Raw genomic sequence first — 20887 nt, forward strand, 5'->3', positions numbered from 1 at the left:
TGCTAGCAGTGTTTTCAAAGCAAAGACTCATGACCAAACCTTTGGCAGAGTACAGGGAATCATAAGAAAGAAGGGGAGTTAGTCTGATGGGGAAAGGATAGGAGCTCCACAAGGACCAAATATATCTGGGCACAGGGTCTTTTCTGAGACTGACATTCAACCAAGGACCATGTATGGATATAACCTAGAACCTCCACTCAGATGTAGCCTGTGGTAGCTCAGTAACCAATTGGTTTCCCAAAGTGAGGGGAACAGGAACTATTTCTAACAGGAACTCAATGACTGGCTCTTTGGTCTCCCCACCCCCGAAGGGAGGAGCAGTCCTGTTAGGCCACAGAGGAGGGCTTTGCGGCCAGTCCTGAAGATACCTGATAAAACAGGATCAGATGAATGGGGAGGAGGTCCCCCCTATCAGTGGACTTGGAAAGGGGCACGGTGGAGATGAGGGAGGGAGGGAGGGACTGGGAGGGAATGAGGGATCGGGACACGGCTGGGATACAGAGTTAATAAAATGTAACTTATAAAAAAAGTAAAAAAAAAAAAGAATGTTGATTTGCAATACATGGTTTCCTTTGTTCATTTTCTAAAATTTATGTAAATATATCTGGTCCCAGAATCAAACAGCTGAACATTTATAAAAGGTAACCAAATTAGAATAAGTTAAAAGATGCCTTTGAAAGAGGACTTTACTGTGACCTTTGTCCTGATTCAAGTTTTGCAGCCATTTAAATACTTTTCTTGTGCTGCTGGGAGACCAAATAATTTCCCTCCCCTTTTCATTTCTCACAAGCCAGTTCTGCAACCCCTTCTTTAGAACCCGTGAGATAGAACTCTATTTCTGAAAAGCAAATTATACATTGTGGTTACCTATCATCTGAAGATATCTTGGCTCAGACAAATTATGGGAGTGAATCCTTTTCTGTTTGAATGCTAGAAACCATTCGATGAGGTGGGAGGGAGAAATTCCTACCAAATGCTTATTAAAGAAATGGCTTTTCTCTTCTGGACCTATTGAAGGCTGTGGCAGAATTTCAGTTTGGAGTGAAAAAGTGAAAGCAATTCATGGATTCTTATGAGGGACTGAACTGAAGTAGACTGGATCATCTGTCGCCTATAGACTCTGCATTTCAGCTATGCTGTATGGAAAATGTTGCCATATCACATTTAAAAAAATGTGTACATATTTCTTTCCTTCTTTCTTTTGCTTGTTATATGACTGTCTGTTCAGAGAAGAGTTGATGAAGGGTTCGAGCTGGTGATGGGAGAGAAATGAGTGTAAATCAATAATAAAAAAATCCAAGAGCTGGATTTAAAGTGATTGTATTTGGTAAGCTTGAGTGTTATGCAAAGCCTCTAGGAGCTATCAGGGAAGACTTTTCACTATTTATTGAGTGCTTACTATGTGCTGAGCTCTGTGTCTTTTGTTAAGGAGATCAGAGGATTAGAAAGAACTCCTCTGGTGATGTGACTTATAAATTTCAAAATGGATTGAACTCAACCATGCCATCTGGTTCTCACAGTAACCCCCCCAGGGAGAAATTGTTACTTGTCCTCATTTTATGTGAACGAAAATGAAATTTTTGACATTAAAACCATTGTCAGCATAGGGCTTGAACTCTGTAATTTATAGTCATCTCCCTCAATCTTTGGGGATTTATTCTAATCCCTTTCTTGGATGACTGCAAGTTTTGATAGTATCAAGCCTTGTATTTTCAGTGCTTTTTCCTATATATAAATACTTAATTTATAAGTCAGATGCATAAAAAGATTAACAATGGCTAAGTAATACATTTGATCAATTTCAATAATATATTGTAATAAAATGTATATGAATGTGGTTTCCTTCAAAATGTCTTATTGTAATTCAGATCTTAATAACCTTATATTATAATTATTTTCTCTACATATTAAATTGAGAATTTTACATCCTAATTGGAAGGAAGCACTTTATCGTTTCTCTTTGTTATTTGTAAATTGTCAGTATTGTTTAAAATGAACGTTTGTTGAACATAAGCCCTAGGATACATCAATAGAACATATTGGAATAGAGGAGGCTTTTAGGTGACCAGTGGGCTGGATAGCTTATATGGTGCGGATACTCTGGGGGAAAAGAGAATTTACATCATGGATAGGGCAGAGTGTGATCATGTGACTTCATCATGCTGCTTCAATGATGCATAACTTAAAACTCAGAAATTATTTAATTTGAGAGTGCTCTGCTTAATGTTTTTCAACCACGGTTGGCAGTAGGTGACTGAAATCTGAAACGATTCTGAGGATTAGAAGGGACTTTTGAGTTCTATTGTCTTTAGAATGTTCACACACCTCAGGATCTTATTTCTGTAGGAATGAGCACATGTGAAAACATGGATTTTTTTTTCTCTTACAGTGTCCTCTTACTCATCTTTTCTTGTGTCTTACAGATAACATGACATATATTTAGATAATAAGGACTTGCACAATTATGTAATAATAGTTATGCACTCCAAATAGTCACTTTAGGGCTCAGAGAGTCTATTGTTTTTATAAAAGTTGTTTTATTAATTAACAACATGTGACTTACCTAGGAATCCATGGGTAGTTGAATAAACTTTGTGAGTTTATCCTGGGGAGAAGAACTTTCTCTTTTTGAAAGATGGTCTTACATATCTCAGTCTGGCCTCAAATGTGCTGTGTAGCTGAAGACGACGTTGAACTTTTGATCTTCCCACCCCGACCTCCAGAGAGACGGAATTACATGTATTACTACACCTGGTTTGTAAAGCGCTGGGGACTAAACTCAGGGCTTATGCATGCTACCCAAACATTCTACCAATGGGGCTACAACTTCAGCCCTCAAAAGAAGGAACTTGCAAAATATCTATACTCAAAAATTTGTATTTTATACAACAAAATCATATTGATCACAGAAATATTAACTTATATATATCACCACAGAGTGTTGCAAAGCTCTTCCCAGCATACCCCAGCCAACAATAAAAACCTAACCTCCTCCCCAGAATTAAAAAGCTCAATCTTTAAGAGATTTTTAGACTTCATTGTTCTTTATCCTCCCCTCACTTGACATTTCCATCCTTCCTTACAGAATTAAAAAGTATAATACAAACATTCTTAAAAGTCCTGTTATTTAATACCTTATGAATATGTCATAGACACACATTTGTTAATTTTTTAAATCTCTAATTATTTAACATTTATTGTTGCAAATTTGTTATTATAGATGCCATGAGTTAAAAGGATAGGACTTTATTAGAAGTTAAAACTGAAGTAAGTCTGAAGAATGAAATTATTGCCTGGGAAATTTTTATTATTTATTTACTTGAAGTAGCAATGAAAGAATTTTTAAAATTCTTCTCTCAAATACTACATTCTGACTGCAGTTTCTCCTCCCTCCCCTCCTGCCCAATCTCTCCCTGCTATCTCCCTTCTCTCCTGGATCCACCCCCTTTTCCTTGCCTCAGATAAGCGCAAGCCTCCATGGACATCAACCAAATATGGCATAATAAGCTACCAAATATGGCATATACTGTTATATCAAGGCTGGATAAGGCAGCCTAGTAGGGGGAGAAGAGTCCCACAAGAAGGTAAGAGTCAGGGAAAGGCCCTGCTCCTACTGTTAGGAATCTCACAAGAACATCAAGCTATTCAGCCGTAACATATATGTAAAGGGCCTAGGTCAAACTCCACAGACTTCCTGATCTCTGAGAGCTCCCATGAGTCCCAGACAGTTGATTCTGTAGGTCTTGTTCTTGTGGTGTCCCTGACTCCTGTGGTTCCTATGACCTTCCTCTGTGCCCATCGCACAGCAACCTGTTTTGCCCTGTGTCTCTGCATCTGCTCCCATCAGTTACTAGATGAAGTCTGTCTGATCACTCTGATGATGATGATTACATGATGTTCCAGTCCCAGAACACTCTGAAGGCAGGATAAACTGTAGGTTGAAGGTTTTGTGGCTGGGTTGGTGTTATAATCCCTCCTCTTGGGCTTTATCTTGATTCAGGCTCTGTGTCCCCATTTTTAGGAGTTCTTCCTAGGGCTACTCTTCATGGAATTTCTATTGCAATAAGTTTCTGCCTTGCATCAAAAATATTTTGTTTGTGGCTATTGTGAAGGGGGTTGTTTCTCTGATTTCTTTCTCAGCCCCTTTGTCATTTGTATACAGAAGAACTACTGATTTTTTTTTTCCATTAATTGTGTATTCAGTCACTTCACTAAAGGCGATTATCAGCTGGAGAAGTTCCTGGTAGAATGTTTGAGGTTGCATATCTTCTGCAAATATTAATTACTTGCCTTTTTACTTTTTAATTTGTATCCTCTTGATTTTTTTTTTAGTTGTCTTACTGCTCTAGCTAGAATTTCAGTTACTTTATTGAGTAGATATGGAGAGAATGAAAAGCCTTGTCTTGTTCCTGATTTTAGTGGGATTCTTTGAGTTTCTCTCCATTTCATTTGATGTTGGCTATAGGTTTGATGTAAATTGCCTTGATTATGTTTAGGTATGTCCCTTGCTCTCTTGAATCTCTCCAAGACATTTTTCATGAAGGGGTGTTGGATTTTTGTCAAGGATATTTTTTTCAACATCTAATGAGATGTTTATGTGTTTTTTCTTCTTTCGTTTTGTTTGTATGGTGGATTACACTGACAAATTTAATACACTGAACCATACCTGCATCTCTGGGATGAAGCCTACTTGAAGATGGTAGATGATTTTTTGATGTAGTCTTGGATTCAGTTTGCAAGTATTTTATTGAGTATTTTTGCATTAATGTTCATGAGAGAGACTGGCCTTCCTTTCCTGCTGCAGTGATCCCAGAAGGCATTTGTTGATTTCTTGGGATGGCATCAAAAGACAGTGCAATCTCACTCTACTTAGCATAAGTGACTTTGTGGAGCCTTTCCCTGATTGAAGTGGTTCAAGATCATAAATTAGGAATTTTTAAGATTTAACATTTTCTTTGACCAATGAATCTGTCTCTTCTATTGTATCTTAAATGCGTGAGATTTTCTCTCCCATCACTTGTATTTTGTTGGTGATGTAGTTTCTGTTTGTTTACCTAGTTTTTCATATCTAGAATTTCCTAAGCTTGTGTTTTCTTTATTGCTTTTATTTCCATTTTCAGGTTTGAACAGTTTTCTTCATCAGTAGTATTCAAAACCTTTTCATATCAGAAGTCATTAAAATTGGTTCCCCTGGCATTCCTGGTTCCAGGGTCTGTGTTTTAGGTTGGGTTTCAATTATTGTGATTAAATACCATGACTATAATCAACCAGGGGAAGAAAGGGTTTATTTGGTTCCACTTTCATTTTACATTCTATCATTGAGCTAAGTCAGAAGAGGGATCTACAGGCAGAATTGAAGCAGGAGTCATGGAGGAATGTTGCTTACTTGTTTGCTTCTCATGGCTTGTTCAGTCTGCTTCCTTATGTAACCCAGGCCTCAACCACAATGGGCTGGGCCCTCCAGCGTCAACCACCAATCAAGAAAATGCTACACAGGCTTGCCCTCAAGCGAGTCCTATCGAGGTTTATTTTTTCAATTGAGCTTAATGCCTCTCAAATGACTCTAGCTTTCTTCAAGTAGACAAAACAAACAAACAACTCAGCCAGTATAATCTGGAATCTGGAACTTTATTGTGATTGTAGTTTGTGGCCTGTGCAAAGCTAACCAGGTCATAAATGACTGACTTCAATGTTCTGGATAACAAAAGTGCCATCAATCTGCCTGTCTCCCAAGATTGGATAGAGGTAACGAAGGAAAGAGAACAGCACAGCAGAACAATGTGCGACCATTCTGACCATACCAGCATCTTCATTTCATGGAGACCTGTTCTAGGTAGACTGTAAGATGTCTGGAAAGCAGCATGTACCAGATGCTCTAGCAGGTGCACAGGGGTGGGTTATGTCCAGAAAGTGTCTGAAAACAGCTTTTAATGGTAAGAACGGATACTTCTGGGTGAGCACAGTCTACAAGATTTAAGCTTTCATTTTTAGATTTTGCAATCCATTTCTAATTTGGAACATTTACATGAATTATTTATTCTTATAAAAGACATTTTATTGTGCAAATAAACAATGCATATTGTTTTTCAATTTACACATTAAATTATATCAAGATATATTTGTATTCTGTGTGTCAAATATATTTGAGCTTTACTTTGTAAATACTTAGTTTTATGTCTTGAAAGTTCATTTACATTTTCAGTGGTCTTCTGTATCTTTCATCCTATAAGTTCTTTGTTTAAAATTTCATAGTTCTTGGGGCTGGAGAGATGGCATAGTGGTCAAGGGCCATTGTGGTTCTTGCAGGGGACACAGTTTTGATTCCTAGACTTCCCTGGCAGCTCACAACTGTCAATAACTTCAATTGCAGGTGGTCTAACCCCTTATTCTCATCTCCTCACACACCAAACATGTATGTGGTATAAAGACATACAGAACATATAGAACAGTCACACATAAAAAAATTAAAAAATTCAGTTCTCATACGGTTCCATTTTGCTTTGAAATGGTCATTTTTAGATGATTTATAGCTTTGTTTTAGTTTTGAATGGTGTTTGTTGCCTATAACATCATCAAGTAGTTCATGACATCATCAAGTAAAAGCTGGTGTATAGAATCTTTGTGTGTGTATATCTAATTAGAATTAATTATTCTACTAAAATCTTTTGCTGTATGAGTTTCTGCATTAATTTCTAGGTTTTCAGTGTGCAGTTACAACTTCTGCAAGCACCTACATTTTCTCTTTCAATGCCAATAATCACAAGTTGTTTACTTTTTATTCAGCTTAACTGTATTCATGAGCAATCTTTAAATGAGATTAACTATAATTGACATAGCTGTTCCTCTTTCATCATTAACCACAGCAAAAATTCTTTTCTAGTTTCACCATAGAACACAGTACTAGTTTTGGTTTGAGAGACATACTGTTTTTATCAGGATAAAAAGGTAATTTATAATTTTTTTATCATAATCTTGTAAAACGTGAATGTATACTTATTAGTTGTATTAAAATAGTAACAGCTGTTGTGTTCATAAAGTTTTTTATCAAACAAAAATAAATTAAAAAGCAGGGAGTGAATTTTGCATTTTTGTTCTTTAAGATTACGGTTAAATATGCAAAACATAAAATTTATATTTTTAACAACTTTAAGTATCTAGTTCTTAGTGGATAATAAAAACTTAGTGGCACTAAGTTATTATTCATGTTGCTCTGCAGTAAAGCCATTTTTATAATAAACAGCACCCATTTCCACCAGTAATTATTTTTAATGCTTCATGTGCTATTTGGAAACAATTTATTTCAATGCCATTATATACACTTGGTGTAGATATTCTATGTCTCATCTAATGGGGAGACTGTTTTGTGCTGCTTCTTTGAGACTTTTATTGCAGCATTTTGCTTTATGGAAAAAAATTCACATCATTTTCATTCTTGGATAGGCTCAACAGACTAGGAATGATCCAGACATTAAGTTTTATAGAATTTTTCTCAGATCATCTAGAGTGTGCCCATAACATATTTTGTAGATAATTCTTCCATACTGTGTTCTACATTGACAATGCAGCTTCTTCATTTAAAAACTTATTGATAGAAATTCATATTTACTAAAATTTTTTATATCATACCATCCTTCATATTTATACACTGATATCTTAATCTTTATGTTCATGTAATATTCATATTAAATACTGTGAATATATTAAAGATTCTTATTTTATAGTGTTTTCCATTTCCCCAATCTAACATTGTCCATTTGTATTCAATGAACATTTTAATAAAAATTTTAGTTCTCCAAGAATTTTGTTGTGGGTTACTTAAAGAGGTTTCATGTCATAAATCCTCCAATCAATTACAACCTCACATTGGCAAAGCTCTACAAGAATCCTGCTCTGCAGTCCCTGTGGACCTAGTCCCACTCATTTCTTTCAGCTAGGGTGTCCCACTTTCTCCAAGGCCCAGAGTGTTTGCTCAAGCTAGCTCTTAGGTGGGTCCTGTGGATTCCTGAGCTTTAGTGGTAATACAGAAGTATTGAAATGAAAGGCCAGTTATGTAGGGCAGAGATATGTAGATTCCTTGTAATGTTAGCAGCATGACCAACAGCAAGCTACCATGGCATTGGGCCCCATTGAAGTAAAAATATTGGTTGTATCAATATTTTATCTCCACTGTCATCAGAAAAGCACACAGAGCTGCTGTGACTGCACTCACTAGAGAGTTTGGCAGAGGTATCACAGACTTGATATAGTGAATTTTAGATGCATATAAAAAACTCAAAGTCTTTACTTCATAACTCCTCTTTCAGAGCTCTGATTTCTTATTTGTATTATGTTTCATAATCACATCAATAGTTACTTAGAAAATAAATTAAACAAGTTTCATTCTTACTTTGATGTTGTGACATCAAATATATGACAAAACCATAAGAAGAATTTGTCATAACTATAACAGTTTATACATTTTTGGAGGTTGAAAAGTTTTGCATACTTTTTTCAAGATATGTGTGTGTGTGTGTGTGTGTGTTTGTATAATTATGGTTTTGTACAAACAACCATATAGGATGAAGATTCTTGGGAGAAGGGAAACAAGAGGCAGCAAAGATGAGTTCCTGTGGCTCAGAATTCCCCTTAGCTGAGAGTTCAGAACAGAGTTTCAAGTTGCTGTGATAGTTGCATATGCAGTAGAACACAGAAAAGAAGAAAAGTGGCACAAAACCATGTAGTAAGTGCTATAAACAGATATGCACATTTTTACATGTAGTTCCTCGGATGGGGGCTACAACAGCATAGATCCACGGGTGTGAGATGAACTACTCAACTATAGTGAAAGGCACCAAGAGCTCAGCACATGTCTCACACTGTGAGTCAAAAGCCAAACAGTGACATCAAAGGGCAGGTAAGAGGTACTGAAGTTGCAGACAGCCTGAGTACAGATAGTCCCTTAAGTACCTCAGACCTTCAGTGAAGAAGCTGAAATATTGTGTGTCAGGAGCAAGGACACTTTTCAGGATTAAGGATAAAATCTTTACTATTAGCAAAGCATAAGATCATGGCTATTCTGAAGATGGGCTAACAAATATGATAAAATGAAGAGGACTGCTGGAAAATACAGGACATCAAAAACCTGATAAAAGTTTCTTTGAGAGTCCGGGTTCCGGAGTCCAGTTTTAGCGGAGTTCAGGTCCCCAGTAGGAGGTGTGGAGTCTGTGAAAGAAGGAGCCTGACACAGTCTGATGGCAAGTCACGATAGGTGGTTGTTTACTGAAAAACAAAAACAAAAACCCTCTGTATTTGCATAGTAGCTTAATCACAGGTAATGTTGAAAGCAGACGTAATGATTCCAAGATTTATATGGTCTTTTCACAGATTTCTTTTCAATCTTTTGTAGCTCTATTTTTCAACATCCAGAATGAAAGAAATAATCAACTTAACTATAGTTCTTTTTTTTTCAACACATGTAAGTTTGGCAAGCATCTAAGTCCCTATTGCTTCCTAAGGTTCAGTAACTCCCCCAGGTTACCCTTTACATCCTTCACATTTCCCCTGCCAGGCTCTCACCCTTGTGGTCGGGGGTGCCAGACATTGTGATTTAAAAAAACCAACCTATGAAGAGTAATTTTCATGGAGTTTGTACCATGTAGCATACTAAGCATTGAGCTGTTTCCTGATTGTGTTCCTACATGCATTAGTCTTATAATATGGGCTTGTTCTCAAAATGTGTGCTCCTATGTGGCAGAGGGGGATAAAGCCAGCCTAACTTTTTAACAGAATCTGCTCCTCGTGGGGCATACCAGATCTTGACACTCATCCTGTAAGTCAAGCACCCCGGGAATCAATCATGGACAATATACTTATTAACTGAACTCCTGCCCTCAACTTCCAAGGCCTCAGGTCCTGGTCTGGGCCCATTCTTTTTCTCGATTGTGTGTTTTCTTCCTTGGGACCATGGGTGAGTGCCTAAGAGATCCAGAACCATCTTTCAGTTAGTAAACTTCTTTATTCTTGGTGGAAACAGGGGTGCCCAAAGGGGATTACTGTGTTGGTGTAGGCAGAGTTATCGTACTCTGTAGTTCCATGGTGGTGGAGACTCTTTCCAAAGAATTATTTTGTTAAGAGAGACTGCCATTGTATACATTCACATCCTCTACCAAAACCCCCACAAAATTTCCCAAAAGAAAATGCATAAGGAAACTCCGACAACACATAGCACTAATCATTAAAGGTAAAAGGATACTGGAGAATTGTAATCCATGATGTCAGTATGCTGGAACTTTGTCAAGCAGCAGTGGTTGCCATGTGTTCCTCACCATCAGAGGGAGTGGGGCAAAACTCAACGGAAGAGATTAAGACAGAAAAGTTCCCACATTCAATTATAAATGCAACCTGACAGAGTCAAAGAGCTCGTTAGGTTTCATACACGAAAAATACAAGGAGCATAAAACTATATACAGCAGAAAAAAGCTTAAAGTCAAATATAAAGGAAAAGTCCAGAAATCTATATGAAAAACAATGCATTGTTTACAAGGGACCAACAACACAAAAGGCAGACCAGCGACAGTGGAGCCATTAAAACACAAAACAGCATGTTTCCTGACCAATGAAAATTCAATACAGCATTTTTCTTCACTTCAAATTTGAGAGGAAATTCAATGTTTTCAGTTCAAAAAGTAAAGAGAATTAATTGCTAGCTGAGCCACATTATAATAGTATTAACAGAATTCTTTGGATCTATAAAAATTAATACAGAACAAAGAAACAGTGAACATAAAAATATAACATACTTTATTTCAGTTTCTTTTAAAGCCCTATGACTTTTTAAAACAAAAAACATAAAACATATGTTAGTTATATAGATACAAAGTACGTATGTATTATGTAATATATGTACATGTAATAGAAATAACGATAATCTTAAAAAGTTTAAGTGTGTGCAGCAATGTGGAAAGGTTGTTATGATTTTTGCAATGGCACAGCAATATTATCAGATGTTTTAGGATACATATCTTATTCTAAAGATAATCATTGAGTAATGAAAATATGTGACAAAACTATAAGGGAAACTTAATTTAAAATGACTGTAAAAAAGCCAAAAGAAAATTAATAGTATCAAACAAAGATATAAATAATTAATAACAAGGTAGATTTAAATGAAATCATAGTATGAGAATTACATATGGGCTAAACATTACAACAAAACTTCAGAGACTATCAGATTGCACTGAAAAACAGTTTTAGATAGATTCTTCACAGAAAACATAAATGCTCACAGATAAATTGATAATAAAACAATGGAATAAAATATATCAGGCAAGGGATAATTACACATATGCTGAAGCAACTCTAACTTTATGTTAAATAGACATCGACAAGGACTATTATCAGAGCTATATGAAAACCAATTAGTGAGAAAGATTCAGCAATGATAAATGTGTATGTGAATAATAACAGAGCTTCTGAGAACACAAGCAAATTCTGATGAGGAGAGATAGATAAATCAAAATTATGCTTGGAATATTAAAACTGCTTAAGCTATAATTGATGGAATAAGTAGAGAAAAAATTCAAAAGAGCATAGACAATATATCAGGTCGGGAAGGTGAGGAGGGTTCAGAACTCAGATGGTCTGTCTAGAACAACAAAGAATGATGTCCTGAAGTTGGCAATGTTAGAAATTGCTGAAAGGGTGGATAGCAATAGAATTGAAGACAGACTTAGAATGATAACCAAGAGAGATGTTCCTCTGAGATTATGGAGGAAAGAACTTATTCATATAAACTTTAAAAAGAGGATAATCTTGTAGAACAGTAAGTACAGGTCACTCTTCAGAAGGAATTAAAAGAGATGCAGAACAGTAGGGCTGTTGTCTGGAGGGGGTATTGGATTTGTAGGAAGGATGTTTACTGATTTTGTTTTCTAACAAAGAAGAATCTAGTAGATTGTCAAGTGTGTAAAGAGTTTCTTCTGATGGGTTTTGTTTTCATCATGAAGTGAGGACAAAAGCCATTAGTTGAGGTGAGAAAAAAAGATATGAGATTTGAAAACATGTGGATTGTTGTTTTTTTTTTGTATCTTTTTTTTTTTTTTTGAGACAGGGTTTCTCTGTGCAGCCTTGGCTGTCCATGACTCACTTTGTAGAGCAAGCTGAACTCAAACTCACAGATATCCACCTGCCTCTGCCTCCCAAAGTGCTGCTTTTCTTTTTTAATTATTAACTGGTTTTTATAAATTTACTGTGACTTTGTGGAGAAACTTTAGTTTAGCTTTGATTTAAAGCTAGTCCCATTGCAGGTTACATAAGTTGCTATTCATTTAATGGTTCAAGGCTTAGAATGTCAAGGAAGGCACTAAGATAATCTGCAGCATATTTATTATTAGATGATTTTCATGGCAGAGTGTACATTTGTTACATAAAGCTGGAGGAAAGCATTCATCTGGGAGGAACTTCTATTCTTTCTTCAGTCTTTTGAAAAAAAGGCTATTACAAAAAAAGCTGCTACAAACATGGTTGAGCAAATGTCCTTATTGTGTACTTGAGCCTTTTTTTGATATATGCCTAGAAGTGGTATAGGTGGATCTTGAGGAAGTGCTATTCCTAATTGTCTGAGAAAGCACCAGATTGTTTTCCAGAGGGGTTGTACAAATTTGCATTCCCACCAGCAATGGAGGAGGGTTCCCCTTTCTCCAAACCTCTCCTGCATGTGTTGTCAGTTGAGTTTTTGATCTTAGCCATTCTGATGGGTGTAAGGTGAACTCTCAGGGTCATTTTGATTTCCATTTCCCTGATGACTAAGGACATAGAGCATTTCCTTAAGTGTTTTTCGGCCATTAGATATTGAGAATTCTCCACGCATGCCCCTCCCAAGTCCACTGATAGGGGAGGTCTTCTGTTGAGAATTCTCTGTTCTGGCTCTGTACCCCATTTTTTAATTGGATTATTTGATATGTTGCTCTTTAACTTCTTGAGTGCTTTATATATACTGTACATTAAAAGGAGAAAACAGGGAACATTACAGGAGCCAGCCACAGAGGGCCTCTGAAAGGTTCGAACTTGCAGGGTATCAAAGCACATGCTGAGACTTATGGCCAACTTTTGGGATGAGTGCAGGGAATTTCATGAAAGAAGTAGGAAACAATAAGACCTGGAGAGTACAGGAGCTCCACAGGAGAGCAACAGAACTAAAAAAATCTGGGCATAGGGGTCTTTTCTGAGACTGACACTCCAACCAAGGACCATTGATGGAGATAACCTAGAACTCCTGCACAGATGTTACCAAGGACAGTTAAGTGTCCTAGTGGGTTCTATAATAATGGAAACAGAGACTGTCTCTGACATGAACTGATTGGCCTGCCCTTTAATCACCTCCACCTGTGCGGGAGCAACCTTACCAAGCCACAGAGGAAGACAGTGCAGCTGCTCCTGATAAGACCTGATAGACTAGGATCAGAAGGAAGGAGAGGAAGACCTCCCCTATCAGTGGACTTGGGGAGGGGCATGTGTGGAGAAGGGGCAGGGAGGGTGGAACTGGGAGGGACAGAGGGTGGATGCCATGAGGGGATACAAAGTGAATAAAGAGGAATTAATAAGAATTAAAATAAAAAAAGAAAAGAAGGTTGACAGATTGACAAGTTCAGGGTTACTCGTGGGAGAGTTACAAACCAAGGGCAAGGAACATGGCTGGGTAGGTAGACTGCTGGCTTAACATGTGTGAAGCAATGATCCAATTTCCAGCATTATATAAATTGTGTGTGGTGACACACACTTGTAACCACAGCGCTTATGTGGTGGAGGAAGGATGGTCAGAATTTCAAGACCATTTTGGTTATTTGTGAGTTGCAAGCTACCCTGGGTTACCTCAGATCCCACTTCAAAAACAAACAAACAAATGCACAAGCAAGCAATCTAATAGAGAACCAAACCAACACACACACACACACACACACACACACACACACACACACACACACACGACTTAGTGATCTAGACTCATACTGTCACGACCTTCTAGTTGTATACTATTTTTGGCTTGCTTTTTTATTAAAATGCATGTCAGCTAAATTGGATATTGTTTAATGCATCCTGGCTCCATGGTTCTGTTGTCTTCCCCTGTCTCACATTCTGAGCAAAGCCTTCTCTTTCCTTTAGGCTCAAGTTACCATCTCAGGACACCCTTCCTGATCCTTAAGCCTCCTTCATCTTTGTCTTGTTTCCTTTCTCCCATTTCCCAAGAACATCTCAGAAACAGCCCCAGAAAGAGAAAATAATATGTTGGTGACTGCACTATTCCTATCCCGCACAAATCCATGAACTTCCACCAGTCAACAGAGAGGAGGTCAAGGAGACAGGCCCTCCCTTTTATTTCTTATTAAAAGAAATTTCCTACACAAACAAGTCCAATGAAAAATTTCTCTGAATGACACAGCATTAAAACATCAGTAAAGATGGATTTGACAAATCACACTACTGGTCACTCATAGCTTTACCAGTGTTACCTTTCTTTTGTTTAATGTCACCACACTGCTCTGTGACATTAAATGACACACGACTACCATCTGTATTTTATTGTAACTAAATGGCAGAGCGTTCTACTCCTTTTCTTTATACTATGTAAACCTACTTCAGCAATTTCTTAAGTCTTCTTGCTCATGCCTATTTTTCCTCTGCTTGCAGAAGAATGTGAAAAGAAAACATTGCATTCCTATCACTATACATTCACTTCTTTCAGGAGCTGAAACAGAACTTGAATGAATTCTGCTTCCTAATAAAATCTGTCAGGAAAAAGTAGGAAACAGTGAACAGAAAGTCCCACATTTCGATTTGAAATTTTACTTACAGTGGTGTAGAAATATGTAATTTCACTAGAGCTTCTTACTCTCACATTTTTTTTTTCTAGAGTAATGTATTGCCAGGCAACTGGAAGATTTGGAGCCCAACATGAACAACCTCTTCACTATTGCCTTCACTGCAAAGCTAGCAGAAGGTGAGAGCTATTCAGTACTTGCTTTACATGCTCAGATCTTAGCAATTAAAATGCCTTTGGTTAGATAATTGAGATGTACACTCCTGGGTGGGAATGTTCAAAGAGCTTGGTGTTAAGTCATGCTTATTCCTTACGAATGGGCTCTGATCGTTTTGTCTGTCTAGGATCACCCAATAATGTACTTCTTTCAAGAAGGATTTAGCTCACAACTATTATATCACCCTCTTCAGTTTTAGATGAAAGTGAGAAGACAAAAAGAAACACTTTAGCATGCTTTTGATTTTGTCCTCTTTCTAATTAAAGAGTAGGAAAACAGAGTTTAGCCCTGCCAACCCCTTTACCACTGTGTTTACCACTCTTATGCAAGATATAAAAGCTAGATTTATAACTTGAGCACTAAGAATTTCCTTCCCAGTCTTTATCTACTACATAAATACTCCCAATCCACTTTGCAAGGTGGAAAGCAGACTTGACTTGTGTATAGAGTAGGATGGAGTTTAGCCAATACTGATGCTACTGAGGACCACATTCATTTAACCTTGGCCTTGAAATTCTCTACGATTTTACCATTGCTCAGATTTTGGGCTTCTGTTTGAGGACAGCGTGTCCCTCAATTGTGCTGGAGTGGACAGTTTCTGGATAACATCCAGCCACTTCACCAACAGCCTCTTGTCATAGCACCAATTACACAGACACAAGAAGATTTTGTTTGGAGCCATCATCTGTGGGGATGACTATTTTGAGGTGATGTTAGTGCTTTCACAAAGCTGAGCAAGTGAGCATTCTTTTGGAAGCACTTATCCACTGAGTCTGCTCAATTAACCAGTGGTCATTTCTTATTTACCTTCCTTATGTCCTAATCTTCTTCAAACCTTTACCTTCATTGTTTTCTTTTTCACCTTGCCACCATTTATATTTGGTTTAAATTCACATTGTGAAAATATATTTTTTATCAAAGCCTGTATCCTTTCCCTCTCCAGTTCTTTATAAATAACCCTACACACCCATCAAGTCTATGCCGTGATTTGTGAAGCCTTGTACATATCCTGGGTTTGAAGCTTTTGATGCTTGCTTCCTCACATCCCAGGATGCTGATGTTTTGGTGGGAGCCAGTATAATCCTTATTGTTTCGTAATACCTGACACATACAGGTTGAGGATTGCTGTTATTTCAGCAGAAAAATTGCTTTATGAAATTGCTAAACATTCTTTAAAATTCAATGTTATAGTTACAAGAAAGAAAAGAAAATTGGTACATGCTAGAAATTAAAAGCTTTTTGGAAACCAGACTGGAAAGAATGGGACTCAATCTCTCCTTGCTGTAGTGGGTGGGAGGAGATAGCAGATCTAAGCTTTAATACATAGAAGGGAGTGAGGCATGCAGCTGCTTAAGAGCAGGGCTGGAAATGAGAAAATGAGACCCTTGTATAGAGCAGTAAATGCAGGATAAGAAATGAGGTCATACATAGTATACCTTCTGACACAGAGACAGGGAGACAGTGGGGAGATTATCTTATACTCTGGGCTCTGTGATTCTGCCTGTGGTTCTTATACTCTAGGAATTATTTTACTACTAGATTCAGGGATTTTTAAGATGACAGGATGTAAAGGGGATTGTGAGTAGCAACCCACTGGTTTATTTGAAAGACTGGGTTAAAAAAACAACAACAAAGTTCTAGAAAAGTATAATGTGATAAATTGATTCATGAAGAAATGAATTTTCTGAAAAAGGTGAATCTGTTATTAAAAATTACTTTCCCTAAATGATGATGAAGAACAGAGACAAATTGTCTATAGAAACCTTCAACACCAATGAGTAATTGACAATGTTCAGGCAAAGATTTTCAGAGAAGAGAGGCAACCCAGTTAATTTTGTAGGGCTACTATAATCTTGATTGTAAAGCCAGATAAAATCAGCATAAAACAGAAAACAATGGATGTTAATTGTGATTAGAGAGGGTGAAATACCAAATGAGCACAACCCAAACCTAGAAATGTTAGAATATATTAGGAAATAATGAGGAGGGGGAGAGGGAAAGATGTTAAGACATATAGGTATATGATCATTTTTGTACTATGGAGGGTTCTACCAAGATTCTTTCAATTTTAAAACCATAAATGGAATAAATGTGTTGTCAGTCTAAAAGCATTTATTGTTGAGAGAGATTTAGAGAAGTGTCAGGGACAGAGGACAACTTATGCATTCGGCTATTTCTTTCTTTCCTTCTTGTGAGTCCCAGAGATCAAACTCTGGTTTGCAAACTTAGTGGTAAGTAGCTTTATTTCTTTTTTTTTTTTTTTACTTTTTAAAAATTTAATTTTTATTAATTATAATTTATTCACTTTGTGTCCCCGTAGTTCCCTCCCTCCACCCTTCCTCATCCCACCCTCTCTCCCTCTTCTCCACCCATGCCCCTCTCCCCAGTCCACTGATAGGGGAGGTCTTCCTCCCCTTCCTTCTGATCCTAGTCTATCAGATCTCACCAGTAGTGGCTGCATTGTCTTCCTCTGTGATCTGGAAAGGCTGCTCCCTCCTGGGGGGTGGCGGGGGGCAGAGGTGATCAAAGAGCAAGCCAATCAGTTCCTCTCCCCATTACTATGGAACTCACTTAGACCCTGAACTGCCATGGGCTGCTTCTGTGCAGGGGTTCTAGGTTATCTCCATGCATGGTCTTAAGCCATCTTTCCAACTTCTGAAAAATCTTTCAAAATAGAAGTAGGAGCAAAACTAAAAATGACATTTACTAAATGCCTGCCTTTTTCATCATGCTTAATGGTGAAATAGACTATTTTAGAAGTCAGCAGTCAATCAAGAATAACCTTGATTAGGATTTCTATTTGGCATTATAATGGACGTTTGAGAAAATGTGCTAATCACCATTTGAATCTCATAAAATTCACGCTAATCAGTTATTTTTGACCAACAGCAAAACTAAAAAGATGACACAAAAATTTAAAATAAAAACTTAAACTAATGTTTCTTTAAAAGTATTCTTGTTTACATAGAGTAGTTATACAAATAAATTGTTCCAGCATTATTTTAAACACTAGCACTCCAAATTAATTGCATGCCCATACAGATCAAAAATAGTCAGAAGAGATTAGAATACTTAGAAAAATATAATACAAGTATGGAGACAAAACTGTAGGGTTAGAGTTTAAATAATAACAAAAAAGATTTAACACAAAATTCCAATGAAAGGAAAAATCAATACTATAGACACTTATTTTCTCAGAATTACAAAAGGTGGTATTCTAATCAAAATTTAAATAAAGCATTGTAGGAATAAAAAAAAAAAAGAAAAACAAAAACCAACCAACCAAACAAACAAAACCAAAAGAAAATAGCCAGGCAGTGGTGAATGCCTGTAATCCCAGCACTGTGGGAGGCAGAGGCAGGTGAATCTTTGTGAGTTCAAGGCCAGCATGATATAGAAAGTGAGTCCAGGACAGCCAAGGCTACACAAAGAAACTCTTTCTCAAACAAAACAAAACAAAAGAAAAATTGAAATTCTTTTCTTTATTGTTTGAGAATTTCACAGATCCATATAATGAATTTTGGTTAAAACCATCCCCTTTTTCTTCTCTCCAATTTATTCCTTCTCCTCCTCTCCACTGCCCTATGCTATTTTTCCCCAACTTCATAAACTCTTTTAAAAATCCGCAAAATACATTTAGTGTGATGGGTGAAGAACAATCTCCTGGAGCATAAGTAGCCTCTCCGACCCTCTCTCCCCAGAAGCCATCAATTGCCAACAGCGCCTCAGACAATGATGGGATTTTATAGGCTACTTGTCCATCAATGCTGGGATTTTGGTTGTTTTGATCTTACGTAGGTTTAGTGTATGCTATCAAAGCTGCTCAGAGTTTATGTGAACAATGTACTATCATGTTAGGTAAAGTTTTTTACTGCAGACAATGCTGACTTTCTGTCTCTTACAATCTTTTTTCTCTCCTTGTCAATGATGATCCCTTGATGTTAGGGATGTGATAGAGCTGTTCTATTTAAAGCTGGACACTGTCTTATTTTCTGAACATTGATTGACTGTGGGTCCCTGAATGTGGCCCTCTGCTCTAAATAAGAAGCTTCATTGATACAATTTGATAGATGCACTAATGTATGAGTATAAAGATAAGAATTTGGGACAGTATAATTTTTATGTTTTTGAGACAAGTCTCTCCACATAGCCTGGCTATCCTGGAACTCATTATATAGACCAGGCTGGCCTTGAATTCACAGAGATCCACCTGTCTCTTCCTCCTGTGTGCTGAGATTAAAGGCATGTGCACTATGACTGGCTGTTAGTTTATTACTATGTCCATTTGTCAAAATAATACTATTAAGTTCTTTCCTATAGTCTACAGCCTGGCCATCCGTAAGTGTTTGTCCTGATTAACAGTACCAGACATGAGTTCCATCTTATGGAGTGGGCTTTAACTACAATTTAAATAAAGTGATTGGTATCTCTCATAACATTTTTGCCACTATTGCACCAGTGGGAATAACTTGCCAGCTCAGTTGTTATTGTAGTTTGTAGGGTTCACAGTTGGGTAAGACTGTTGATTACTACCTCCAGCATAAGTAGTACCTCCCAGCACTATAAAAGTTAGCCAGTAGCAACAGAGCTTTTAGATTGGTACCAGCACAATTTCTCTATGTCCTGTCATTGAAGTATGGGATTTCTTCATCAATAGGGTCTTCTATTTTGTTAGTTTTTTAGATTCATTAAAAAAATACATTTAAGTGGTTTGCCTACATGCATGTATATGTACCACATGCATGCCTGGAACATGCAAAGGTCAGAAGAGGATGTTGCTTTTCCTGGAGCTGGAGTTATAGACACCCATGAGCTGCCATCTTGGTTTGGGAAAGTGAATATAGGTCTCCTGAAAGAACAAGTGCTTTTAACCGTTGAGTCATCTTTCTAGTCCTAAGTGATGGGATTTTTACTATAAAATTTTGGAGTACAACCAAGAGCAATGGCATAGCCTATAATGGTTTAGAGGCAAGGTGGTCTATGGTATTTTAGTGTCCAACAATTAAAAAAGAGGTTACAAATATCTGACACTAAAAGAGGTTACTAAATATCATTTAATATATCATGTGCCTGGGGAAGATATTGTATTTCTATTATAGAATTATTACATTTAAGTTCTTTTGTATATACATACATACATACATACACACACACACATATTTCAGGAAGCTTCTACAGTAGTATGTCTCCATAGAGACCTCTACAGAAAGCTTTCTAGAGATGCTACTGGCTAGGTAGCCCAGCAGTAAAGAATGTCCTCTGTTTTTTATAGAGGACCTAAGCTTGATTTCCAAGACATGACAATTAAGAGTGATATTTTTAGGAAATTAGTGAATAGACTACCACATAGGAAATATGAAAACATGTCTTTACATTAATCTCAGTATGACACATGATGGGTGAATGGTACTAAAAAGGCTTGCTTCCATGTATGTGGACCTATCTGCACTGCCCACGTGGCACGCCTGGGTTGGCTACCCAGAGGCTATTTAAGCTGTGGGCTGGCTTTCCCCAGGGTCAGATGATTGTTCAAGGTTCCTGAATAAACTGCATTGAAAAAAAAAAAGAAAGCAGGTGACTCATCAATTAATGTAGGATAATAGGCTAATCATGTATGATCTGTAGAGAAAACACTAAGCTGTGGATTTTTTTCACAATCATTTAAAAATGAAGTCAAGGTAGGAAAAACAAGAGTTTAGAACACAATATACAAGAATGTTATCATGGGCCTTTAACCCCAGCACTTGGGAGTTAGAAGGAGGTAGCTCTCTCTAAGGTTGAGGCCAGCTTGGTCTACACAGTAAGTTCTATGACAGCCAGGGCTTTAATAAAGAACTTTTGGGTAGGGCTATACTTTCAAAACATGAAATACAACT

General features: G+C 37.2%; 1 long non-coding RNA gene across 1 annotated transcript in view; it reads left to right on the forward strand.

Moving 5' to 3' along the window:
• Positions 1 to 20887, forward strand: part of LOC132656575 (uncharacterized) — a 176839-nt gene that overhangs the window by 72068 nt on the left and 83884 nt on the right. Inside the window, exon 2 of the long non-coding RNA XR_009594331.1 lies at positions 14888 to 14974. This is a non-coding gene — a long non-coding RNA (uncharacterized LOC132656575). The remainder of the gene's footprint in view (positions 1 to 14887; positions 14975 to 20887) is intronic.

The sequence above is a fragment of the Meriones unguiculatus genome, chromosome 9 (genome assembly GCF_030254825.1).
Source record: "Meriones unguiculatus strain TT.TT164.6M chromosome 9, Bangor_MerUng_6.1, whole genome shotgun sequence".
Taxonomy (NCBI): Eukaryota; Metazoa; Chordata; class Mammalia; order Rodentia; family Muridae; genus Meriones; species Meriones unguiculatus.